This window comes from Felis catus, chromosome C1 (assembly GCF_018350175.1).
Source record: "Felis catus isolate Fca126 chromosome C1, F.catus_Fca126_mat1.0, whole genome shotgun sequence".
Taxonomy (NCBI): domain Eukaryota; kingdom Metazoa; phylum Chordata; class Mammalia; order Carnivora; family Felidae; genus Felis; species Felis catus.
The window spans coordinates 209410548-209438351 of NC_058375.1; the positions used below are offsets into that span (position 1 = coordinate 209410548).

At 38.9% G+C, this 27804-nt stretch overlaps 1 long non-coding RNA gene across 2 annotated transcripts; it reads right to left on the reverse strand.

Moving 5' to 3' along the window:
* Positions 1 to 12336: 12336 nt before the first annotated feature.
* Positions 12337 to 16629, reverse strand: LOC109502901. 2 transcript variants are annotated; one of them, XR_002161800.3, is made up of 3 exons: positions 15618 to 16502; positions 15009 to 15180; positions 12337 to 12992 (listed from the first exon to the last, which is right to left on the reverse strand). It is a non-coding gene; the product is annotated as an uncharacterized LOC109502901 (long non-coding RNA). The 2 variants fall into 2 exon arrangements; XR_006583580.1 differs by having other exon boundaries at positions 15009 to 16629.
* Positions 16630 to 27804: the final 11175 nt, after the last annotated feature.

Here is a 27804-nt window from a genome sequence, read left to right on the forward strand (position 1 = left end):
ATAACCCATTGGCCACAGGCAAATCAGCCATCAGGAACAAGAGCTTTGCTCTGACAAGAGCCCCACTTGAAGGAGAAAAGAGCGGGGAGAATTTCTGGACTGTGTAGTTCCAAAGTAGCTGACAGACATCCATACCTGTGCAAGGGTCCTGGGGTTGCAATAACAAAGTACTACCAATTGGGTGGCTTAAAACATTCTCTCACAATTCTGGAGGCTAGAAGTCTGAAATCGAGGTGTGGGCAGGGCCACGCTCCCTTCTAAGCCTCTTAAGGAGGACCGTTCCTTCTCTCTTCCACCTGCGGGCAGCCCAGCTGTTCCTTGGTTTATAGCAGCATAACTACAAACTCTGCCTCCCCCTTCACCTTCACATTTTCCCTGTCTCTCTGTGTCATTCACTTATAAGGCTGGCAGTCGTATTGGATTAGGGCCCACACTAACAACCTCATCTTAACTCGATTACGTCTGCACAGACCATATTTCCAAATAAGGTGATACTCACAGGTACTGGGGGATTTGGACTTTATTTTTTGGAAGATATATTTCAACCCGTAACAATGCCCATAAGCTGCAGCACATTTATTCCACCTCATGGAGAAGTCTGGATAAAGGAATCTCAAAATCTTGCCTTCCAATAAGTCAGAGAAAGTGTGTTTTCCATGGGGAGGGTCCAGTGAGGGCCAAATGAAGAGCAAAAGCTTTCAAAAAAAGACACTTTCTTATTTTATGGACAAGAGTCAAAGGAAGTGAGATTAGAAAAGAAATACAGTTTGGGGCACCTGGGTGTCTCTGTGGGCTAAGCATCCGACTCTTAATTTTGGCTCAGGTCATGATCTCACAGTTCATAAATCCAAGTCTCCTGTCGGGCTCTTCACTGGCAGTGCAGAGCCTGCTTGGGATTCTCTCTCTCCCTGTCTCTCTGCCTTCTCTCTCTCTCAAAAGTAAATAAATAGACATGAAAGAAAAGAAAAGAAAAGAAAAGAAAAGAAAAGAAAAGGAAAGGAAAGGAAAGGAAAGGAAAGGAAAGGAAAGGAAAGGAAAGGAAAGGAAAGAAAAGAAAAGAAAAGAAAAGAAAAGAAAAGAAAAGAAAAGAAATAGTTTCGTAAACAAAGAGGGACTAGCAGGGACTGCTTTAGCAGCACCTATATGCTAATCTAACACTTCATGTGTTAATCGAACTAGGGATGTAAGTTATTTAATATGCTAAACTAAATTTGCATGTTTCCATCATTTATAAAATTAGGTTGATCTGAAGGAAATAGCTGACTTACGGTTAAATATTAAGCACGTGAAAAGCAGAAAATACTATCAAAGGCAAGAAAAATCAAAACATGCAAATTCAAACAAGTGGCTGTTGTTTTCGTCTAACAATAATTGGCAAAAAAAAAAAAAAAAAGAAAAAAAGAAAAGAAAAGGAAAGAAGAAACCTCCCAGTGTTCATGATTAGCAAGGATATAGATAAAAAGGTCTTCCTTTACACCACTGGTGAGAATGGAAATTACAACCCTATGGACTGTAATTTGGGAATAAATATCATGTACTTTCCATAGGACTTTCCAAAGACTTTCCATAGGACTCAGATTTTCTTTTGTCTAGGCAATTATCTTAAGGAGAGTCTAGCGCATGTGTACCAACTTTCAGTTATAAGAATTTTCATCACATTACTGTTTCTCAACAGTCATGAACTAAATAAATGCTTACAAGAATATAATCATACAGCCATGTGACAAACTCCTATCGGTGTCATTTTTAAAAATGATTCTGTAGAACAAGGATCAGAAGGCTATAGCCCATGGCTAAATCTGCCCCACTGTTGTTTGTTTTGTAAGGAAAATACTATCAGAGCACAATCGCGCACACTCACTGATGCGTTCTGGATCGCTGATTTCTCCGGGGTAAGTAGTTGGGACAGGCTTGCCCACAAATCATAAAATATTTACCCTCTGGCCCTTTGTAGGAAAAGTTCACTCGCTGATCCCTGCCCTAGAAGATGGCCGATGATAGGGAAGAAATTGTCAATTATGTTTATAAAAAGGAATATTACAAAATAATGTGCTTGCTAAGAGTCTATGGTTTTAAATGTACTTATTTAAAGATTTATGTATATATGTGTATGTAAGTCAGTACACCAAAAAATTAATAGTCATTATCTCAGGGAAATAACATTTTGAGTGTATTTTTTCTTTCTTTCTTTCTTTCTTTCTTTCTTTCTTTCTTTCTTTCTTTTTTTTTTTAATTTTCTATCTTTGGGGCACCTGGGTGGCTCGGTTGGTTAAGCATCCGACTTCGGTTCAGATCATGATCTCACGGTTGGTGGGTTGGAACCCCACATCGGGCTCTGTGTTGACAGCTCAGACCCTGGAACCTACTTTGGATTCTGCCTCTCTCTCTCTCTCTCTCTCTCTCTCTCAAAAATAAACATTAAAAAAATTTTTTGTAATAAATTTTCTATCTTTTCCAAAATGTCTGCAGTGAAAAGGTGTGTATGTATATAAACATATGCTTAAAATAAATACTGCTAATTCAAAACTGAATTAACTTTGAGTCAGTTGCTTAACTTCCCTGAGCTTCAGTATTGGCCACTGTTACTAATGGTATGTTCAATAGTCTTGTGAGCAGTAGCTAAGAGATAATATATGTAAACTGCATGTGAGTGCCTGGAACTTTCTATCCACCAACAGAGTATCAGTGGAAACTACTGTCAAAGCCGGGTCACGCACTGGAAACATCTGTAAACTCAACTCCAGAAAAAGTATAAAGAAATAGCCAACGTCTAGTAGAGTAACATTAAAGTTCACAGTAGTTTTTACTTTTAGCAACTGGTCTGACTAAAGGCACACTGGGGTGGGGTTGGGGGGCACTTTCTGCAGCACAAGAGCTGTGCCTAATTTTGGTGAAAACTTTTAGGTATTGTATTTAGACCTGTGTCCTATAACGCTTACAACACAGATATCAAATAGCCAGTTTGGCTCAATGATTATAAGAATCCTAAACTCATAATTCACCTGCTTTTCAAGATTAACTACAACCACATCAAGACGTCTTTGAAACCAAGGGACAGAATCACCTTCGTGAGAAAGCAGCCGTTTTTGACTTGTGTGCAAGTCAGGCCCCATGTCAACACCATAGAAAAGTGAGGTCTGAGATGTTATTTCAAACTTCTTCAGTTGCTTTCTCTCCCATATTTAGCCTGATAAACTTTGTTTTGTCTGTTTTGAGGCTTCATTTATCTCCTGGAAAATATAATATTTCATTAAACCAGTATGTGTCCAGAGTTTCTTTTCACTTCTTTTTAAATGTCCTCCCGGTATCAACTTGCCCAGAAGCCTCTCCAGATAAGAAAGCAGAGGATATCTGAAAATAATACAAAACCAGACCAAATTCTTATAGACCAGAAAAGCTAGGAATGCGTAAATTAGATAAATTGTGTGTCCTTGTCACACACAGTTAAAAGGACTGCAGTGCCAGCTGTCTTTACATCAAAGAGGATGTTTTGATCTCTGCAGGGAGCTAGCTGTATAATTATTTAACATTTCCTCAACTCTTTCAACCACCATTCGTTGTAGGTAACATCCCGTGTTCCTTCCAGAAAAAAAACAAGTCAAGTCAATTTTGTTTTTCTGATTTATTTATTAAAACTTACGTTAACGCTCTGTTGTGGGAGGGGGGACGGGCCAAATGGGGAAGGGGCACTAAGGAATCTACTCCTGAAATCATTGTTGCACCAGATGCTAACTAATTTGGATGTAAATTTAAAAAAATAAAAAATAAAACAAGCTAGAAAAAAAAGAATAATTACTTTTATTGACATCCAAGTTCTGCTGTGGCCAGTTACAGTGTAATGTTGATCTTCTCAGAAATAATTTTGCAATATAATAAAAAAAAATAGAGCTTAAAAAAACTTACATTAATGCTCAAATATACAATATTCGAAACCATTTTCAATCCATCATTCAATCAATAGCAATTAACACGAAAATGAAAAGCATCCCAACCGAGTAGGAATACAAACAGGACAGTGGTGTCAATTATTTAGACCGAAGCTGATTCCGCAGGAAGTCAAAACATCGAGTTGATTTAATTAAAGAAAAGAGAAACTCAGTCAATCCAGATGTCTGGCATCATAAAAACCAAACACAGGGATGATTGATTGAGTCTTTGACGTGATTCACCAGATGTTTTAGCCTCTTGGAGACAGACTAAAAGGAAAGGATTCGGATGAGTTTCAAATTCCTTCATTTCTCCCTGGGTACTCAGTGTGAATCTTCCTTCCTTCCACTCTGGTTACCTAATCCCTGTGCCCTATGGTAACATTATCTCATATTTGCTTTTGGACCAAATCTTGGGATATCTTGATCAAGTAACAAATTGAGAGCTAAGTGGTAACGTATAAACAATTTCATTTCCGCTCCCCCTAAACATATGACTTCATGCAGCCTTTTTTTTTTTTTTTTTTTTTTTTTTTTTGGCTGGAAAGACTCTAGCACATGCAGGATCCCAGAAGCAGAGTGGTTAGAAGCACTTTAGATGCCCATACACATAAAATCTGACAAGAACAGACAAAATGATAGATCCAGGGGAAATATTCTTGCAAGGTATTATTAGCTTGATTGCTCTGCGTGAACATTCCGTGTTCAGATTGCTTATAATCAGCTTTCCCCATATTAAAGCACTAATGAGTTGATGGTGAGGTAAGCTTTTTCTCCAAGGACAGAAATTAGAGACCGACAAATACCAAAACAAAGAGAGGAAAAAAGAAGCGGGTTCCTTCGCAGCATCACGGGGATCTGCAGGTTTGCTGAATTCTGAGTTAGGACAACGCTACTCGCTTTTTAAAGCCAACTGATTGGTAAAAATCATCCTAGGGGTAGGCAAAAGAGAATCTATCCTATGTGTTACGACTTAAAAGAAACAAAATAGGTGATTTTGTTATATCTTCATCTTTGGCCTGAATGTCCCAGCCTTGAGAATAAGGTCACAATACCTTTCATTTTTTACATCTGGGTACAGCTTCACGTGTATTAGCTCAGTTGGTTGGCTCAACAGTTTTAGAGATGCATCATTATACCCATCTTTACTCAAAAGGCTAAAGGGTTTTCCTGAGGACATAGCGTGCAGTGATAGAGGACCCACATATTCTAACCCCTAGCCTTAGTACCACAGTTGCCTCTGAGAATGAGTTGAAAAGAAATATTGAGACCGCTGGGTCCAAAACGACATCGGGTAAACTACACTCCAGAGAACTTTATTCATTGGCTTAGTCTGTCGATACCTTGAGCTTCAGTGAAGGAAGGAAACAGGACAAGCCTACGTGGGGGCCCAAAAACTGTCACGTAATTTCATGTATTTGAAGACGGTCTTCACAAAGCCAAGTGTACCATTCACTAACTCAAAGATTCTGGAAAACAAAGTTTTAAAGACTTCTCTCCCAAAGAGCAATATAACTAAAGGAAAAGTCAAAGGTGTCTCTTCTCTTTCTGAATTTCTAAAAGTCATATTATCTAGCTATGTTTCCATGTTCCAGTATAACTTCTATTCTTAGAGGCCATGCCATCTGAAGATATCTTTTGGTGCCCAAAATCGTATTACAAAGAGTGGCAACAATGTAGGAGGCATCAGTATGCGGGCTGCAGGCTCCGGGTTGCCTGAGAATGTTCCAGATCCAACCATTGACTTCATCCGCTTCCTCTGTCAACACCTTTCTTAACCTCTGTATCCTCAGCTGACACCAAACGTCTCAGCTTCTTCAGCCACAACCAACCAATCTCAATAGTCACCACCATCACTGAAGCTTGGAGGAAAAAAATTCTCCTTCTAATGAACACCTTTATTTACTCAGCATCATTCTTTTTTTACCAGTGGTTGCGCTTTCACTTGCTGGGCTGTTAGTGATCTGCTTCAGTTCACTTCCCTGGCATAAGGCTGAGCACACGGAAGGCTGAGCACATAGTAGGGCTGGGCAAGCAGAAGATGATGTCTCTCAAGTCAAGCGACTGGATATCACAATAGTTTTGATCCAAAGTGGGCCAATGAGGGTCAGTCCAAGGGCTTTGGCTGGCATTATCAGAGAGGACAATTTCCCTTTGCTCTGGTATTAATACCTATAAGGGTAACACAGCACCACGTGGAAAACCTGCCTGAAGAAAAATCAACACAGAAGGAAGCAGAGCAGAAGGTAGAACAAGAGACATCGTCTGATCTCCCAGCCCACCTATCCCTGGGAGACACTGATACCAGCTTTGACTCTTCACTCTTCAGTTACGTGAGACCATAAACTCCTTTTTTCCTTTTTTTCTTTTTTTTCTGTTTTCTGTTTGTTTTTTTGTGAAAGTTACTATGCCTTGGGTTTCAGATGCTTATAACCAAGAGTTCTGTTCAACACACTCCTCAACCCAAACTTTAAATATTCCATGCACTAGATTTTTCTGAACTCTTTAAATTATAGTGTGGTCAACTTTGTTTTTAAAATAGAGCATTTTGGAATCACAGGACTCTTAATTGACTCTCAGATCTCTCACTATAAAGTACTGGCCAATGTTCCAGATGTTATGTTCTTTTTGGGTTTTTTTTATATATTTATTTATTTTTGATAGACAGAGAGAGACGGAGAACACGTGGGGGAGCGGCAGAGAGAGAAGGAGACACAGAATCTGAAGCGGGCTCCAGGCTCCGAGCTGTTAGCACAGAGCCCAATGCGGGGCTCAAACTCACAAACCCCGAGATCATAACCTGAGCCAAAGTCAGACGCTCAATCGACTGAGCCACCCAGGCATCCCCAGATGTTATGTTCTGAATCTGCCATCACTTCTGATCCAAGGCCATGCTTCCCACAGGCTGCTTCCAGCCAGTGATTGAGTGCAGCAGGAATAGTGAGCAAGCCATGAGATGTGGGGCAGCTCTGAAGAGGGCCATTGGCTGGAAGACTCCTCATCAGCCTTTTCAAAATGTTCTTATAACTGCACACCATCCAAGATTCCTTCACCCAACCTTTTTTTTTTTTTTTTTTTTTTTTGCTCTCTCTAATACAAGCACATGTATCACGGTCTAAGAGCTGTCTCAGGATATGCCAGTTTCCTTCCCGTTTTCCTTCATAGGTGTTTTGCCAAGAATTCTGAAGGGTCTGAGATTTGCTTACCTTGCTTGCAAGCTAGCAAGTTGGCCTACCACCATTTTATGGATGCTGGCAGAAGACAAGAGACTCTTGGATGAAAAATAAAGGAGAGTGCCTTGCTCACAGCAGCATTTGCTCTAGTTATTCAAACCCCAAATCCCACAGGATGCCATTAAGAAGGCCAAGGTGGCATCCCTCGTATGGAGGATTGTGTTGGGGTTTTGTTTTTGAGAAGTTTGTTTTTTTAATATAAGAGGTTGCCCAATCTTAGAAAATTTGAATTTCTTATAACGACTCTTAAGTCTTCTGAACTGTACCTTGAAGGGAGACAGTGTTTTTAATACACTAGACAGTAAACATTCTGTTCTGTGCTCTGTACTATCTCTGATTCCAAGGCTGTTTACTCTACAAATACCCTTGAAAAGATAGTCTACAACAAGGGCAGTCACGAGCTGTACAGAAAAGCAAGCGATCCATGAGCCTCTCATTTCATCCAAAATGTTTCTTCTACATCTAATCTTACCTTGGCCTCAACTTCTAAGAAACTCAGGCTAGCAGAAATGGTGTTACTACTATTTAGATTGCATAAACTTTAAGAGTAAAAATAATGCTTTGCCTGTTTTCGGCCTCCACAGCACTTAACAGGGTGCTTGGAAGATATATGCTGATAAACTGAACCATGGAATTAAGATTAATATTCTAACTAATGAACAGAAGACTTGCACTTTAAAAAATGGCAAGGCATTCCTAAAGCAGGGTATAAATTCTGTCTTTCTTTGTCCATATGGGTTGAACTATTGCTGTATACTGATATGTTTAGCCATTTCTTTGTTTCTGCCTGATCCAACTTCCCAAAGTGATGACTGTCACGTATAAGCTTGGCTCATTCAGTCCCAAGCCAAGAAAAATCTTTACAAATACCCTAACTACTGGAAAATAGTTTAAGCTAAGAGCTCTTATCTCATGACCACTCACTATATAATCAAGGCTGTGTGTCTCAAAATGTACCCATAAGATTTTAATATATAGAGGTGACTGAGTGAGACTCCAATGGCATTGAGAGAATTTTACTGTTGACATTTCCCAAGAAGGAACATGCTACATCATGCAAGGGAACATAAGGAAGCACCAGTTTTGGTCCGAAAGCAGAAGCAAAGAGAGGAAAATTCAGATCAGAGACTTTAGTGGCTTTCACGGGAAAGACAAGGCAGGACAGACTAAACAGCTTAGGATTGGCTGGTTTGAATAATTAAAGGGAACCTTGGGGCATAGAAGCTATCCAGTTGCCAGGTACATGGCCCTGAGTTCATGTAGAGAAGGAGAATATTGGTTTGGTGTGAGACAGTTTGATAAAGGAGATAGAGGTTGTGGGCTCCAGATTGGTTAGTTTCCATATGAAAAATGTGTGTTCCAGAAGAGCTTTTTTTAATCTCTAAAACATAAGTATGTCTCAGTCCGCTTTTCCTAACACCAATTGTTGGAGACACTACCTTTTTTCCATTGGATATTCTTTCTTGATTTGTCAAACATGAGTTGACCGTGTAGTTGTGGGTCCATTTCTGGGTTTTCCATTCTATTCCATTGATCTTTGTGTTTGTTTTCATGCCAGGACTATACTGTCTCAGTGACTACAGCTTTGCTATGTAGCTTGAAATCCAGAATTGTTATGCTTCCAAATTTGTTTTTCTTTTTTAGGATTTTTTGGCTATTTGGGGTCTTTTGTGGTTCCATAAAAATTTTAGGAGTGTTTGCTCTAGCTCTGGCAAGAATGCTGATGGTACTTTAAGAGTGATTGCATTAAATGTGTAGATTGCTTTGGGTAGTATAGACATTTTAACAATGTTTGTTCTTCCAGTCCATAAGCATGGAATGTTTTTCCATTCCTTTGTGTCCTCTTCAGTATTTTTCATAAGTCTTCTATTTCAGAGTACAGATCTTTTACCTCTTTAGTGAGGTTCATTCCTAGGTATCCTATTGTTTTTGGTGCAGTTGTAAATGAGATTGATTCCTTGATTTCTTTTTCTGCTGCTTCCATGGTGACATACAAAGGAATAAAACTGCACCATTTTCTTACACCATACACAAAAGTAAATTCAAAATGGATGAAAGACTTAAATGTGAGACAGGAAACAATCAAAATCCTAGAAAGAACACAAGCAGCAACCTCTTTGACCTTGGCCAGAGCAACTTCTACTAGACACATCACTGAAGGCAAGGGAAACAAAAGGAAACGTGAACTATTGGCACTTCATCAAGATGACAAGTTTCTGCACATTGAAGGAAACAATCAACAAAACTAAAAGGCAGCCTATGGAATGGGAAAAGATATTTGCAAATGACATATCTGATAAAGGGTTAGTATCCAAAATCTATACAGAACTTATCAAACTCAACAGCCTAAAAAACAAATAACCCAGTTAAGAAATGGGCAGAAGACATGAATAGACACTTTTCCAAAGAATGCATCCATATGGCTAACAAACACATGAAAAAATGTTCAACATCAGTCATCATCAGGGAAATACAAATCAAAACCATGATGAGATACCATCTCACACCTGTCAGAATGGCTAAAATTCACAACACAAGAAACCACACATGTTGGTGAGGATGCAGAGAAGGGGGGACACTTTTGCACCATTGGTGGGAATGAAAACTGCTGCAGCTACTCTGGAAACCAGTATGGAGTTTCTTCAAGAAAAATAGAACTACCCTATGATCCAGAAATTTCACTATTAGGTATTTACCCAGAGGATGCAAAAATGCAGATTCAAAGGGGTACATGCACGCTGATGTTTCTAGCAGCATTATCAACAATAGCCAAACTATGGAGAGAGCTCAAATGTCCATTTGCTGATGAATGGATAAAGAAGATGTGGTATCTATATACACCTGAATATTACTCAGCCACCAAAAAGAAAAAAAAAAAAAAAAAGAAATCCTACCATTCTCAATGACATGGATGGAGCTGGAATGTACTATGAATTGGAATAAGTCAAACAGAAAAAGACAAATATCATACGATTTCACTGATATGTGGAATTTAAAAAACAAAACAGATGAGCATATGAGAATGGAGAAAGGAAAGAGAAGAAAGGGAAACAAACCACCAGAGACTCATAATGATACAGAACACACTGAGGGTTGATGGAGGGAGGTGGGTGGGAGATGGGCTAGATTGGTGATGGGTATTAAGGAGAAAACTTGTGATGAGCACTGGATGCTGTATATGAGTGATGAATCACTGAATTCTAATCCTGAAACCAGTACTGCACTGTATATTAACTAATTAAAATATAAATAAAATAAAATAATAAAAATAAAAATAAAACAATGAAACCTGGGTAACCTTGGGAGGGGCTGACTCTCCACTCAGTGAGACCACAAATGCCAGACCGTCAAGGGTACAAAGAATAAAAACATATAGTTAATACAACTGGTGTTGTGACAAATGGATGCCAAATTGACCAACTCAGAGTGTAAGAAAAGAGAACATGGTGTCTCCCTATCTGTCTGAAGCACAGACAGCTCCTGGTTCCCACTGCTAGCTAACAAGCCCACCCTGAAGCAGTCTAGTCATTGAGTGATGAAAAGGGGGCTGTTTGTTTGTTAAGTTATTCCAACTTGTCTTTATCCAGAGGTAAAATTGGTTTCTGGTCTCCTTCCAGTCACCTTGACTTTACCCTCACCTTCCTGGTTGTCTGCTCAGCAGGCCTCAGTGCCCATGGAGAAGGCCTATGTGAATTCAGTTGGACTTTTGGGCAGAAGCAGGGGGAAAAAACCACGTATTCCATCACAGCTGGTTTTTCTAGTCTTCCTCCATATCTGCGTTACCTTGATTTTGTTCCCTACTCATCAGCAGGCAAAACCAACATGTTGTATCATCTTAATTTAAAACAGACACAGTCAGCTTGATCATTCTATTTATGACCAAAATAAAGGTTGTCACTTGAAATGATAAAGAATAGCTCGGGGGGGGGGGGGGGGCACCCGGGTGGCCCAGTTGGGTAAGCATCCAACTTGGGCTCAAGTCATGATCTCACAGACCGTGAGTTCGAGCCCCGCATCAGGCCCTGTGCCAACAACTCAAAGCCTGGAGCCTGCTTCGGCCTGTGTCTCCTTCTCTCTCTGCCCCACCCCTGCTCGCACTGTGTCTCCCTCTGTCTCAGAAATAAAATTAAAATATTAAAAAAAATTTTTTAATGAAAAAAAAGAATAGCTAGGCATGGCTTTTTACAAATAAGTATATTTAGTCGATATATAATGAGCCCATGCATTTATTGTAATGGATAAGCCATCTATTATGAATTAGTAGTGAATTTCCAGCGAGTTAAAAATAAAACTCAACTTCACAGGGGCTTTTTGTGGAGTTTTTGATGCCGTTGGATGGGAGACTCCATACCGAACATTTATTTCTCTGTAATCTGCTTGAAAACTGCAAAAAATGAAACCTATCAATGCCTTCAAAACTTCTAAGACTCCAGCCACGGACTAATACAAAGTAATAATAACTCATTAAAAATTCAAGCTTTCAAAATGAAATCTAAATTGGCATTGCAAAAGCACAGGAGAATTAAAATCAATGCTTGAATTATGTGGGCTCCTGTTAGCTTTATGCCACTCCGGGTGTCGATCTTTAAACACGCCCCAAAAATGTAGCAACATGGTAAGGTAGTACGTAGTAAAATTGACTGGACCAGGAATGGATTTCTACAAAGGAAAGAAACTATGTGACAAACTGTTTTGTTCCTAAATTCTCTGTGAGCTTCATTGCCCTACGGATAAAGCTTCTCCATAATTACTTTTTCTAGGCCAAAGTACTACTGTTTGCCAATGCCTAATGAGCTCCCACTTTCGCTTATGGGAGTCAATGATCCGCAGGGTGCACAGAGAAATCTTTTATCAATTAGGTATAAAAGATCATCTTCCCATCTTGACTTGTATCCGCCCTAGATGGAAACCACTTTTGCCAAGCCCCGTAGTTCATCAAGACATACTATTTATATGTTTCACAACCACACTCAATTCTAACTCAATTTCCTAAGACAAAGTACTGCTGTAAGTGGAATTCAGGAAAACAAGGTAGTTGCAGCTTGCAGTAGATTCTACAGGGGAAAATAAATCCTGTGATCTGTTGCCGTGTTAACGTTAAAGAACATCAAGTCTAGGGGAAAATATACACTGTGTCTAGCTGGAATCCATCGCTGCCTCACATGATAAAATAGGAATCAAAGTAAATATCCTTTATTTCATTTGTGTGGATGGAATTTTGGCTTAACTACACAGAGCCTTTTAACTTCTGGCCAATTATCAACAGAAGCACCTAGATATAAGTACAGTAAAATTAGCATCACACACTTTCACATAAATGGAAATATTGCCAAACCTGCCAAAATATGACAGTTATGCAGTATTTCAAAATTGCATTGTATGTGCCCCTGTTTGCTGAGCTTGATTTTCGAAGTGACAAAGTGCTTTCAAACTAGCAATTCTTTTTTCCCCTCACTAATTGGCGTCTACAATAACAGACTCTCCTTCCTTTATGGAGATGATGCCACAGGTTTGCCATCTTCTGGGCCGGAGTAGGTAGATGGTGAATTAGCCTGTCACTCTCAGGAGTACATTTGCACTTGTCCCTGCCTAATTTCTGCTCGTCCTCTAACGTGTGAACATCAGCACACATCTTTAGACAGTTGGCTGGGAACGGGGTGTAGGCGGTGGCCACGGCTCTCTTCTCAGGATCGCCCTCAATCTTGACCTTGAAAAAGCCGACTGGAGAAAACATCCACAAATTATCATGCTGCGGAACTAGAGTGGTCAGCCGTTTGCTGGGACACTGCCGTCTCACACGGGCAATTCAGAACACAACATTTCCATATATCTCCTGCTTTCCATCATGTTCATTAAAAAAAAAAAAAAAAAAAAAAGGTTATGTACACTGAGGACCAAAGTCGCCCTGACTTGTAAGAGGTTTTAAGTCTTCTTGGACTTGGGAGAACTTCAATTACCCATTTAGACACCTTATATTATATTCAAGAATATTGGAGCAGCTATGAGAAGATAGCAGGGAAGAGAAAACACCATGTGATCCTGAAATAATCAATTCATATGTGACTGCCAAAGGTGTGTTGTGAAGATATATATAAATATATCTGTGTCCCCAGATATTGAACTTTAGAAAATAAATGCGAAAATAACTACCTTTGAATCCTTCCTGAAATAGAGTCATGCAAAGGGCTTCTAAAACTATCATGACTGCAGGGCAATACATCTATTACATCTAAAATCGGTACCCTTAGATATTGAGTATAAAAATATCCTTTTATACTCAGGATTTTGTGTGCATTAGTTTCCAGAAATGCTTTTAATTGTAGAAAGTACATTCCAAGAGGGAGAAACACTCTGGCTATTTTTGCGAAGAAACACTTAGCGGCTACATTTACTTCTATGTACGTATACCTTCAAATCATAAACATCACTATGTAAATGTTGTTTTATGATTGTAGTGTAACCATGGAGTTTGTTCTTTGGTGTAATGGGAGCCACTAGTAATAGAAAAATAAAAGCTAATAGACTAAACATAAAAAGAGACATTTATCGTTAAGAAAAACGTAAGTACTGTAAAATATAAGATTTCACAGCAATGAAATGCTGACTCCTTGGACAGGGATAAAGGACGCTTCTCCAGGGAAACATCAAATACGAAAACATTTTTGAAAGTGTCCTGGAAAAAGCTATTTTCAATGAAAATTCTAAAATCTGCCTTAGGGCAGGTATAGATTTTGCGGAGCCTTTAAAAAAAAAGAATGCAAAATACAAAAGTAAATATGAAAGTGAATATTTATTTACAATGGGAGAATAAATACAAGAAATCACAAAGTCTTCACAGCTGACAGCACAAAATCTGGAAAAATAGCATTTCTATTAATTAAACACCTTTTAATAATTAAACATACTTATAAGTCTTTTTCCTATATTTTTGCCTGCATATTATTTGATGACTCCTTCATATGAAAACCACGTTGTCATATTTCCCATAGAGAGGAGGAAAACAAATGCACTTTGCTCTAGCATGGCTGGCTGAAATCTATTTCTTATTATTGGCAGTTTATAAAACTTCTTTTCAGATTTATGGCTTATTTTCTGTAATATCATGTAAATATCAGACTTGTCACATTTGGGAAGCCTCTCTCAAACTTGTCCTTTATATGCTACTTGTCACACTAATAACTCTATACCCTCCCTCGTCAAATTGTTGCAGACAGGAGGGAGGGAGCCATAAAATATAACAATATTTCCCCATTCCACTTTGCCTCACACCAAAACCTTTCTGTTTATCTCAATAAACACCAAAAAATTGTCAAGAGAAAAATTGCATTTGTTTCAGGTTAATATTCTTTCAAGGATTCTGACACACCGTGCCGGTGATCAAGCTAATAACAAATAAATACATTTCTGAAAAAAATTGATAATGGTATCTTTTTCTTTCTATTCTTCATATTCATTCTCTTGAATGACCTATTGAATACATGGTCTTATGTCTATTTTTAAATCAATAAAATGATCTACCTGTGGAATAAAGGCATCAAGAAGTTACCGATGTTTGGAAGCTGAAAAATCTTAACATTGGAAAGTAAAAAATGATCGTGCATTTTAATGGGAATGCGTGGCAAACCTTTGAATAAAATGGCATGCGGGCTGACAAATTTAAACTAGGAGCAGCTGAAAAGTAAGGAGGAGGTTAACAAATTTCTAACATTAAAATTAACCCAGTTAACATCTCATAACATTGTAAGAATATGTCCCATTTTATTTTCTGGTGAGGCAATCATAACCGATCTGAAAGCAGATATAATGTATTAAATATGATTATAATGATAAAAGTTATTACAGTACTTACAGTGTTTCATAAATGACCGGACCACCTCCTATTATCTTGTAATGTTTGCAAAAGATGTCATTATTTTGTTGCACTTAGTAGTTTAAAATCTGAAGATTTCTTTTTGCCGGCTAATTCAGGTCAAATCACACAGTCATGCATTCTCATCCAAAATTCAGAGATCTTTAACCTCCTGTGGGTAAGAGTCATGGCAGATAAATATTTATAGAAGTCCACAGCAAAGCTTCTGTTTGTTAGAAAAATCTCCAAGAATGACATGACCTCAGAATTTTCTGGAATCATGTTCCTGTTGTGATCTATAGGGTTCAGAGGCCCTTGCCTTGTTTAAATATAAAGCCCTAGGGAAGACCATTAAAAATTGTGTCCATTTTTCATGTTTGACATTCACTTCATTTTGGAACCACTATTTTTTTAAATTTTTTATCATTTTTCTTAATCTTATAAGCTAAAAGGTTAAGTAGGAGGATAGTATGTTACGGGATATAAATATCAAAATGATCAAGACTGACAATTTTCGTGACATCTAAAAAGTTGAATTTCTGTCTTAGAACCCCTCGGTTCCTCTCAGCCTCCACTTCCTTGTTTCCATACATCCATACACACTCTTACCTCTCTCCATTTCGCTTTGAAGAAAAACCACCTTCTCCTTGTTTAAAGCTCACTCAAGACTTACCAATGGACCCCCGCTCTCCTGACCTTAATGGACATAGCTCCATAATTTAGCCTTTCTCTGCTTCATTTTCAACTCCTCCTTCTCTACTAGCTTCTTTTCATTCATTACTCAAAGTGTTCCAATGCCTCCCATTTTCAAGCACTTGCCCTTTATCCTGTGTCTATTTCCTTTCCTCTATCATTTCTTCAAGGACCAAGCATCAGGAAGATGTCATCTTTGGTTGTCTTCCCTTGTAACTTGTCCTTCGTTCTCAACACACTCCTATGAGGCTTCACCCATGCCACTAGCAGTTCTTGTAAGCATCACAAAGTCTTCCATGTCACAAGACCTAGGGACAACTCTGAGGCTTTATCTTATTTAAGTTCTCCATAGCATGTCCTGGCCACTTCATTCTTCTTCTTGAAGTTCCTCCCTTGATGCCTTGATTCTCCCTCCATGATTTGCTGACCATTCCTTCATGGGCTCCTCTGCTCTTCTTCTCATAGTGGGATGCCCACATTTCTGTCTGCAACCCTCTCCTTCTCTCATTTGCCATCCTCTCCTGGCCACCTCATTCATCTTTATGATGTCAGCTCTTGACTATATACTGATGGCTTTCAGAGGTCTCCATCCTAGACTTCTCCTGGATAGATAGCTATGCTTCCTCTTTCACGACAGATGCCATACTTGTAGCTATTGTGTCAAGCCTTCTTTTCTCACTAACAGTGACAAGGACCTGTTGTTCATTGCTGAATCCCCAGCACCCAGCCGAGGATGGACATCACCGTGAGAAGTGTAACATCCACTCATTTTCTTAAGCTCAACACTTGAGAGCAAATATCTGATTCTTCCCTCTCTTACCTTCCACAAGGGAGGACTCAACGAGTTCAGCTGATCCCAATTTCTTAAATATCTCTTGAATCTGAATCTGCCCTTTCCTTTATTGTCATAGAATCTTAACCTCATCCAGTTAACTTGACTGGATATTTCCATCCATCCTCTGTTCCCTTCTATCTCCCCATAAATATCCTACGGCTCTTTATAAAATGCAAATAAGGCCACATTATTTTCCTGCTAGAAGATTTTTCAGTGATTTCCCAACAGGTTAAAAGGCTTAGTCTTTAGAATATGTCTGTATATTTGCGAATATGCATGTGTATGTATGTGTTTGTGTATGTGCGTGTGTGTGTATGTATATATGAATGGGTGTGTGAGCATGTCAGCCTTCCTGACTTGGCCCCTGCCTCCTTGTCCATCCTCATTCTTACTGCTCTCCCCACCCTTCCAGTTTTGCTCCAGCAAGACCAGATGACTTAAAGTTCCCCAACTAAGGTCAATACACTGGAGTGTCAATATGATGGAATGTATCTATCTAACAGGTTTGTCACAATCCAGTTCAGATGCCCCACTTTTTGAAGGTCTTCCCTGACCCTTCCCTCCTACATGGGGCCCCACTTCTTAATATTTACTTTCCCCATTGCCTTGATGACTCTGGACTCTATGGGGTATTTCAGCATCAATCCCAACCATTAGACCATTGTGTCTTCCAAGAAATCTCAGTAACTATTTCTTAATAAACTTTATTTTTTAAAGCAGTTTTAGGTTCATGGCAAAATTGAGCAGAAAATAGAGTTCCCATATATCCACTAACTCCCACTCTCGCGTCCAAACCTATAGCTTCCTGTATTATCAACATCCTCACCACAAAGTTACCTTTGTTACAATCAGTGAACCTACACGGACACATCATTATCACCCAAAGACCACAGTGTACATTAGAGTTCACTCTTGGTGTTGTACATTTTATGGATTTAGGCAAATATATAATGATGTGATATACCATTACAGTGTCATACAGAGTAATTTCTCTGCCCTAAAAATCCTCTGTGTTTTTCTATTCATCCCTCCCCATTAACTCTTAGCAGCTATCACTAATCATTTTACCATCTCCAGAGTTTTGCCTTTTGCAGAATATCTTACACGTGGAATCCTACAGCATGCACCTTTTTCATATCAGCTTCTTTCTTTTAGTAGTACACATTTAAGTTTCCTTCGTGGAATCAGTGACTTTTTAATCTTTGATTTTCTGGGACCTAAGACAGTTCTGCTCACAGAACAGATACCAAAGAAGTCTTAGTTGCATTAAATCTATTAATTTGTTTTGATTGTATAATTATTTGCATCCTCCCTTGAAGATACATTCTTCTATTATTTTCTGACTTCTATCTCTTATTCTAAAAGAAGAGAAAATCACAAAAAATAACTTAAAAAATCCACTTGATTTTGTCTGTTTTAAGCTTTTATGCATAATGTAAAAAGACAATGAGTAGTATTTTCTACATGCAATACTAAGATTTACCAATGCACATTTATACTTTTCTTTGAATTAGAACAATCCGTGTTCATTAACAACTGAATTTGGGGGCTCCTGGATGGCTGAGTTGGTTGAGCATCTGACTCTTGATTTTGGCTCGGGTCATGATTTCATGACTCATGGAATAGAGTCCTGCACTGGGCTCTGCACTAAAAGTGCGGAAACTGCTTGGGATTCTCTCTCTCCCTCCCTCTCTCTGCCCCTTGTATGCTTATGTTCTCTCTCTCCTCTCTCTCTCTCTCTCTCTCTCTCTCTCACACACACACACACACACACAATAAATAAGCTTTTTTTAAAAAGCAATTAAATTTTTTGTTTCCTTAAAACTATACTTCCAACTGCATTTACCTCCCTCTCTCTGACCATTTTTCCTTGGTCATTTTTTCCATTCAGAAACAAAGATACTCTTAAGGCTGTATTGGCATTGTCATTTCCAACTAAGTTTTTATCTACGGCAATTATCTTGCAATTCTTGAGTGAATTTGCTGAATTCATTTCAGTGGCAACACACAAATGACCATCCCACTTTGTGTCAAAAGTGAGAGTATACACAGGAATTCTTGGCTAATACCAGTTATGGACACTGGTGATTTGTATGGCCATAATTCATTGTCATGTGAATCATCTCAGTTGTCTAAAAACATACTCACGGATGCATCATTTCTCAAATGTTGGTGTATATCAGAATCACTGAAGGTGTTCGTTAAGGTTAACATTCCCCAGGGCACACTCCGTAGACGTCCCTGAGAACCAACAACATGCATATTTAATGAGCATCCCAGGTGATTCTGATGCAGATGCTACGGGAATCTGCTTTCAAAAAAGGAAGTGTGGAACACCATATAAAAATGCTTGCAAGCAGGTGGCTACTAGCTACAAGAAACCTCTCAGTGAAAGTAATAAGACTGATCATCTGTTAAATTTAATGCTCTATTCTAAATGAAAATTACAGGAGCAAACCTAATTGATTTCTATGTGTTAATTAACAGGGGGGAAATAACCAAAATGTCTCTAGTACCACAACCTGGGGGATGGTTTGTACTTAAAGAGAAAATGGCTGTTTTATTAGTACGGTTCTATTCTTGGGTGAGGAAAATTTTTCAAGTCTGGGACTTGAGAAAATTGCTTCCTGTAAAAGGAGGTTGGAAATCTTAAGAAATTTGTTCAAATCTGCAAAGTTCTCGTATGTCATTTTTCCCATCAGACTAGAAATATATTGCTAGTAAACATATTGCTTATTTTGCTAGAAAACCAACAATGCATTTAAATCTCTCCATAGGTACCTGACAATTTTATGTGGCTGGGACTAATGAGCTGGAAGTCAAATAACAAAGCCATTTTTGGTACCTTCTTTGCCAACTTCGTTCCCTTTTCTTGTCACAAACTTGGGCACATATAAATGACTTATCCTTTCTATCTCATGCTCTTTTACCAATTATTTGAGCTAGTGAGATCATCTTAATGGGCTTAATCTCTACTCTTATTAAACGGATAGATAACAACAAAATCATGTCCTGGATTAAGAGAAGATAATTGGCAATTTTTTAGCTCATGATGGAAATACTTAAAGCATATTGTGACTTCTTAATGGCAGCACATCATTAAGAAAGTTCTTAGTAATAAGGACCAGAGACAAATGCTCTTAAGGCTTTCTGAAAGCATGGTTATGTTTACCTCTTTTCTTGAGTATAAACATGCTAGTAGACTGTTTGAAAATGTGTAATAGTGAGAAGCCAAGAAATAAAAAAGGTGCCAAGACAGAGTAAAGAAGCAGGGACTAACTTTAGAGTTGGACAAATATGTAAGAAGGTGAATGTATTGAACATTGATCTGGTAAGTAGAGAAATTTCATTTCAAAGGCAGCTAGAAATTTAAAATAAGCTTCTGACTACAAGGAACATCGGGAATATTTCTAGCAGATGGCCTTCAGACACTTGTGGAGTGATTGGAAACACTGCTATTTTTTTAAGCAGGTGCCAACCATTAATACTGCAGGGTCAATATCAATACCCTTCCTGCAGAAAGCACCTTTGCAGGTCCTCTCTCTAAACTTCTGAATGTAACAAAAGAAAAAAAAATGCATGGAGATGGGAATACAGTGCATCATTTGTTTTCCAAGTCCATGGTCACTAAGGAAAGTATTTCGGAAGGAGGTGCAAGACAAGGAAAAAATAGCAATTCTAGAAGAATTTATGAGAAAATTTTTACCTTTTAGTGATGTCTAATTCATCGCCAGCTACCTCCCCACCTCTGCCTACACTGGGCCTCAAGTTGAACAAGTCCCCACAGGGGACCACAACCCTTATCAAATTGGTCTCCACAGAAACATCTGGTCACCTCTGGTCTTCATATAGTTGAGCAGCCAATTGTTAATGGTCATCTAACCTGTGTAAGAAACCGTGCCAGCCCTGTTCAGATTTCAAAAGCGTTCAGGAATAATTCGTACCCCTGTGAAACTTAGATGTTCTGGTGGAGATCGAAGAAAAGTGTGCAAAGTCCCACCTCATAAAAATCAAGCTCTAGGTTGGTTATTAGTAGGGAGGCCTCACATTTGTTTAAGAGAAGCTAAGAGAAAGTTGCTCTGAGAAGGAGGGATTAATGTTAGTTACAGGGAACAGGAAAGATTCAGATGGACAGAAGAGAATGATCTGAAAGGAGACACCTGTTTGAGGAAAGCAGGAAACAGAAAAATGTAGTAAAGTAGTGAGTAGATTTCCAGCCAGTAGGGTAGGGGGCTGGGGAAGAGAATGCAAAAAGAAAGAGAGAAAGAAAAGACTGCTATCTTAAAAAGTATTTAAATACATTGAGAATCCATCTTCAAAATCATGTTTAGGAATTTGGACGTAAGGAAAGAATGTGGAAAGAACAATTGTATAGAATTTGTGATGTCCCAGGGATTGAGCCAGAGGCTGTGTGAAAAAACAAAAACAAAAACAAAACAAGCAAACAAACAAATAAATTTAAAAATTAAAAATTAAAATAAATTGTAAGGTTAAGCATCAACACAGAATGACAATAAAAGAATTATTCCTGAAAAATTTTAGGTTGACGTGTCATTTGGGGAAAGTTTGGAGAACGAAGAAAGCGATTGCAGGGACACTGAACCCAAAAGTCATTTCAGAAATAAAAGAAGATCTTTCACCTCTTTGATTAGATTTATTCCTAGGTATTTTATGTTTTTTTCTGCAACTGGATGGACTAAATGGGTAAGGGGCACTAAGGAATCTACTCCTGAAATCATTGTTGCACTATATGCTAACTAATTTGAATGTAAATTTTAAAAAATAAAAAATAAAATTGAAATTCAAAAAAAGAGAAAAGAAAAATGAACCTCTAAAAGCACAAAAAAAGAAGAAGAAAAAGAAGATCTTGCTCCAAATGGTGGCAGTGAGCAGAGGAAAACAGAGAGGAACGTTTGCTCATGTTGTTATGACTCCGCCATTTTCATCCAGTAGATATTTTCACATTGTGTTTACCTGGAGGATATTCTGAGTATACGTATAATCAGAATATAGAGCAACTGAAGGATTTTTGAAGAGAAAGCATTCTCCAGAGTATAATTCCTTAAACCACCTTAATTCCTTCATCAATTGTGTAAACAGAGAAGAGAAACTACTCCTAATTATTCCATTTTTATTCTTATTTCACTGAAATTGTCGTAATCAAAATAAATTATTTTTCTCCAGACAAAGTTTCAAAGCAATAATTGATTTATCAGTCACTTTTTTTTTGGTATATTTGTTTGGATTTTTTTGTTTTGTTTTCAATAACAAATTTTACCCTTTCAGATCCATTATTGTGAGTTTTCTTTTTTGGCCAGTAATCCTATCCAGTCTAACTTACCCAGGTCACATTTCTAAGGATCAAAAAATTGTGTCAAAAATATTTGATTTTTCCACCAATTTGTTAGACCTATCAAGTTTTGGATTTGCCTTTTTAGCAATGGCTTGTTTTACTTTCCATTAATTACCCCATTGAGAATATTCATTATGAAATCTAAGAATAGACTGATAGCTTATGTTATTTGTCAGATAATAAATACAAAATCTTTGATGAAAAAATTTCTTAGCTATTCCAGCATTGCCAAATTGTGAAAATCCCTTAAAATCTCAAAAATCTTATTTCAAAAATGTCCATGAGTACTTTTTCCCTCAAATGGCATGCTCTTGGTTCAGTGTTCTTGATCTCTTACAGATTAGGCAAAAACAATTGAATCTAAATGGTATGTTTAAAATAGAAGGATCAAAACATTACTTTCCAATGCAAAAAACACTGAAACTCAGGGCTAAGTTGGGATAACTATCTGGTGGGATTGGGAATGGGGAAGATGAATAAAAAATGAACTCATGAGGGCACCTGGGTGGCTCAGTAGGTTAAGCGCTGACTTCGGTTCAGGTCATGATCTCACAGTTTATGGGTTCGAGCCCTGTGTTGGGCTCTGCGCTGACAGCTCAGAGCCTGGATCCTGCTTCAGATTCTGTGTCTCCCTCTCTCCTTCTCTCTCTCTGCCCCCTCCCCTGCTCACACTCTGTCTCTCTCTCAAAAATAATAAAAATAAACGTTAAAAACAAATGAGCTCATGACTTTGAGATCGGGTGACATGTAGACTATTAATGGCACTAAAGAAATTGGGAATTCTTTATGATAAAATCTTGAATGGCTTGAACAATACAACCGTGGTATTTGTTTCAACATTATATTCTTCATGTTGGAAGGACACCTTAGAAGTACTGAGCTGGAATACAGGTGAGCACTCAAGGTTCAAAATAACATGAGAGTTATAGAGCCAGAGTTGACACACAGAGAATTATTAGTGTATGACCCAAGAAAGGGGGTGTAGTGAGAGAATGTAACAAAGGATGAGCAGAGAGAACTTTAGAGTCTAAGGAGAGAAATGAAAGTTAGAGGGACAAAGAAGGAAGCATTGTCAAGAAACATGGCAGGAGAGTTGGGAAATGTGTCATGATGGAACGCAAGGAAGAAGAAAATTTCAAACGGAGAAGACTGAGCAACAATAAGGAATATGGACACCATCCTTTTATTCATTCAACAGCAGTGAACCATAGCTATGATCTGGGCATTTTGAAAGGTGCTGAGGAAAGACAGTTTCTGCCCTCAAAGAATCCAGAGCACAGACAATTCAATACAAGATATTGTTGTACAGGAACACAAAGAAAAGTTAAGGATTATCTAATAATTTATGTAAAAATCCACAGACTATAAAATGTTATACATGTTAGGTATTTTAATTATTACTAACAATAAAAGTTGAGAAGAACCTTCTGGATTTCGAGTCAAGGAGTCCATCACTGGCATTCAAATAATAACATTTCAGTTGAGTGGTATTTCCTTCTATGCCTATTCAGCTTTTAGTAACTCACAGAAAATCTGTAATTTTATAAGTATAAATTAAATTTTGGACCGAAGCCAGTGCTTCCTGAATTGCAATATGCCAAAAGAACAAAAGAACTATTCTCTTAATGTTTGTCTATATTGATGATCTTCATCCTAAAGACTAAGAACCATGTTCTGCAGTCATGAGACCAACTAAGTGTTTGATCCCAGAATCATTGATTTTCACATAGCTTCCAAATTTAGAAGTTCTGCCCCTGGTGACATTGTAGCCCTTTAATATTCTTTCTCAGGGAAATGCTACAGAACGCTAATGATTACTAATTGGAAGAAACAGTAAGAGCTCTATTGAACCATTTCTCAAAGGAAAGTATCTAATGAGTACATTTATAAAAATAGACTTGAGTGTTTATGTAAAGTAGCTGTTTTGCATTTTGTAAAACGAACTTTACATTAATATGTTGGCATGCTATGCTAGATAATTTTTGATAAATTCGATTTTGAGCTTTGGTGAAAAATATGCAGGATTCAGTTTGAGACAGTTGTTCTTGGCCAATTAGGATGGGCAGAGGAAGAGGTGGGAGAGTGAGCGGAGCAGTGCGTGGAGAGCCAGCAAAATAGAAGGCTTAATAAGAAGGATCATAGCTGAAGAAAGGAGTATAGTGCAGATCAGTAGCACACTAGGTCACACAAGCTAGGCTAACGATTCTGAGAAAGCAGGAGAGACTCAAGCAGGAACATCCTGGTACCAAGGAGAGTTCCAAGTGAGTCACGTTTTTTCTCCCTATGATTGGAAGCTTTCATCTTGGGCACCCGGTGCTTTCTTTTCTAGCATCATTCTAAATGAGAATTTCTCAGCCAAAAATAAAGTACTTACCAATTCAATCTCAAGCTCCTAGACTATTCCACCTCTTCTGTAAAGAGCTCTTCATTGAGTCCTTTCCACAAAAATGCCCATTTGAAGTTCCTCCCAATGTCCACAGAGTTGCAAGGATGGGCCTTGAACTCCCCATGGGCAGCAATCTCATTCACAGTGATTGAACACCCTTGGAGACCAGGATGGGGGTCTCCTGTAATATGGTATCCTATTTTCAAACTTGATCATTTTTTCATCGATATTGGTCTATTTATGAATCATCTTAAACATCATGAAATCTATTCTATTTTTTCATTTGTTTTATGGCTTTTGTACTATCTTTGCATCTGGGTCTTCTTAATATAATCCAAGAAAGTGCCTCAAACATGCCTCTGCCTTTCCTTTTGTGTGTGGTCCAGGGCTTTGCACATAGTAGATATTTTACCAATATCTATAGATTTCATTTTAAATCACTAAATACCTAACGGAAGTCTATGACCCAAAGAGAAGGAATGTGGGCAGTCTAGCCTCCAGAAGCTGGAAAAGGGCAATGAAAGTAATTCTCCCTCAGAACATTCAGAGGGAACAACCTTGGTTTTAGACCAGTGGAAACCATTTCAACCTTCTGAAATCCAAAACTGGAAGATAATAGATTTGTGTGGTTTCGAGCCACAAATATTTGTGGTAGTTTGTTAGAGCAACAATAGGAAACTAAGACACTTTCCTCCACTTCCTGAAAAATTGTGTCCTTGAGCTACTTTTCTCAAGAAGAAAGTAGAAATGAAGGCAGTTTTAACATACTGTGTCAATCTATTAGTATGCCCCTAACAGTTCTTATTGAACAAAGGAACATATGAATGAGAAGCTTCCTGCTTATGAGGTAGCCTGTTCCATTCTTCTGATTGATAGAAGTTTCACCCTTTGATTAAGTCGAAGTCAGGTTGTAATTCCTGGCTGACTGACTGACTAGAGGGGTAAATTCCAAAGTATCTTCACTGTAATTAAAAGCTGTGTATTCATTTCATTAATATTTACCAGGGTTACAAGTACAAGAAAACCACAGGGTTTGTTGAGGACCATCTCACAATAAGTGAGCTAGGTTGGGAATCAGAGAACACAGAGACTTCTGTTGGGGATGTTAGTGATTTAAAATAAAATTTGTAAGTATTGGTAGAATGTCTACTATGTGCAAAGCCCTGGACCACACACAAAAGAAAAGGCAAAGGCACTTTTTTTTGTTCTACGAAGGCAAATTTGGATAGCCGGGGGTGGAAAGGTATGAATGAAATGAATCAAGGCAAAGTAAGCACAATGATACACTCAGGGGTTCTGAATGGATCAATCACTTCTCAACACACAATGACTGAACACATGCCAATTGCTGACCAAAAAGGAAGGAAAGGAAGCTAAAATGGAAAATAAAGGACTAGACTTGTAGGCAAAAGAGTAAACAGAGTAACAAATTGAAAATAATGTTTCAGTAAGTGTTTTGGAGACAGCATGTTATATCTGGAAAAGAAGAGAGGAGCTGAGGAGTTCTTAACAGCCTGAAATAACATGGTGCTGAGGGCCTGAACAAGAGTGAAATAATAGATAGGCAAGACACTTTGGGCAGATGAATGAGACAGAGTAGAAGGAGACATTGGATATGGAGCTCAGTGAAAGAAGAAGGTTTTCTTAACATAAAATTCAAGCATTTGGGGGACTCCTGGGTGGCTCAGTCGGTTGGACGTCCGACTTCAGCTCACGTCGTGATCTCACAGTCCATGAGTTCAAGCCCCACGTTGGGCTCTGTGCTGACAGCTCAGAGCCTGGAGCCTGCTTCGGACTCTGTGTCTCCCTCTATCTCTGCCCCTCCCCTGCTCATGCTTTGCCTCTCTCTGTCTCAAAAATAAATAAAAACATTAATTTTTTTTTTAATTCAGGCATTTGGACTGACCTGTGGTAACACATGAGAACAGGTGTGATTTAAAGTGTCAGAATAGGGGGTGCCTGGGTGGCTCAGTCGGTTAAGCACCCAACTCTTGGTTTCACCTCAGGTCATGATCAGCTCAGGTCATGGTCTCATGGTTTGTGAGTTCGAGCCCTGCATCAAGCTCTCAAAAATAAATAAATAAATAAATAAATAAGCATTAAAAAAAATAAAGATAAAAAAAGTGTCAGAATGGCATCAAATGGAAAGGTATTGGCTGCAAACGAAGACGTGAGACTAGAACCAAGTCAAAGCAGCGGGGGTGGCGGGTGCCTAGTGGGTATGTCAATAATTTAGGAATCAAAACTCCAAATACGTTCAGGGCTCAGGTTGGCCAATTACAGGAGAGATGGGAGCTGAAGGCACTAGCGGGTGGAGGCGACCACCAGACTCTTCGAGGAGGGCTGTCGCGCGGAAATCAAGCCCAGTGTTCACAGGTCTTCCAGCTTTTGAGGAAAGGCCAGAAAGTGAGGTACTTATGTGAACTATCAGCATCTGCTTTTTCATCTTAGCCACCAATTAAACTTTTCGAACACAGGGTGAGTCCAACGAAACCTGGCCATAGGCCAGACGTGGCTTAAGAGCAGGCCGGTTCCAACCTTGAGGAAGCAAAGGTGTCAGCGGAGACAGAGGAAAGAGCCAAGCTGCCAGTGGAGTGCTGGCACGACGGGACGTGGGAGCTGCGGGGTCCCTCACGGTGGCACCTCACCCACCCGCTGGGACTGAGGCCAGGCTGCATGGCTTTGGAGACTGGGGAGTTTTACCAGCTAGTGTGCGCTCCCGAAATTCACATGGTGAATCTCAGACCCCAGAACCTTGGAATGTGACTATATTTGGAGATAGCACCTTTAAAGAGGTAAGTTCAATAACCTCATTAGGGTGGGCCCTGATCCAATCTGACTGGTGTTCTTAAAAGAAGAAGAGATTTGATTACAGAAGAAAGACCGCACGAGGACACAGCAAGAAGGCAGCCATCTACAAGCCAAAGAGAGAGGCCACCGTAGAAACCAAAGCAAACCTGCCGGCACCTTGATCTTGGACTTCCAGCCTCCAGAACTGTGAGAAAATAAATTTCCGTTGTTTAATGCCCCAGACTGTGGTATTCTGTTAGGGCAGCCTTAGCTCACTAACATAGGGATTAGCAACCAACCTCCTCCTGGCTTTTAATGAACTGAGGATTTCCTCTGCACAGGTAGATAAGGAGGGAGTAGATATTATAAAGGGGATATGAAAGGTATAGCCAATTCATTCACGAATCTTGATGATCAAAGGAAAAACAGAAACAGCATGTCAACAAGTACCTCTGTTCACTAACCCACTCACATACATATCTCATTTCTATAGCCCATGAAAACAAACCCAAGCTTACCTATCTGCTGAAGCAGCCTCTCAGGGAGAGATCCGGCCCTCCCTGCTTCCTGAATACTGCTTTGTTGGCCTTGAGCTTGTTCCAACTGCCTCGTTCTCTTCCTTCTCTGCTTTCAGTACCTCCTGGATTCGGCGCTCCTACGAACTCTTCTCCTGGCATTTGGCCCTCAGTTGTCCTACCCTGATTTCCCAGGACTGCCAACTCCCCTTATCTTGGGTGAG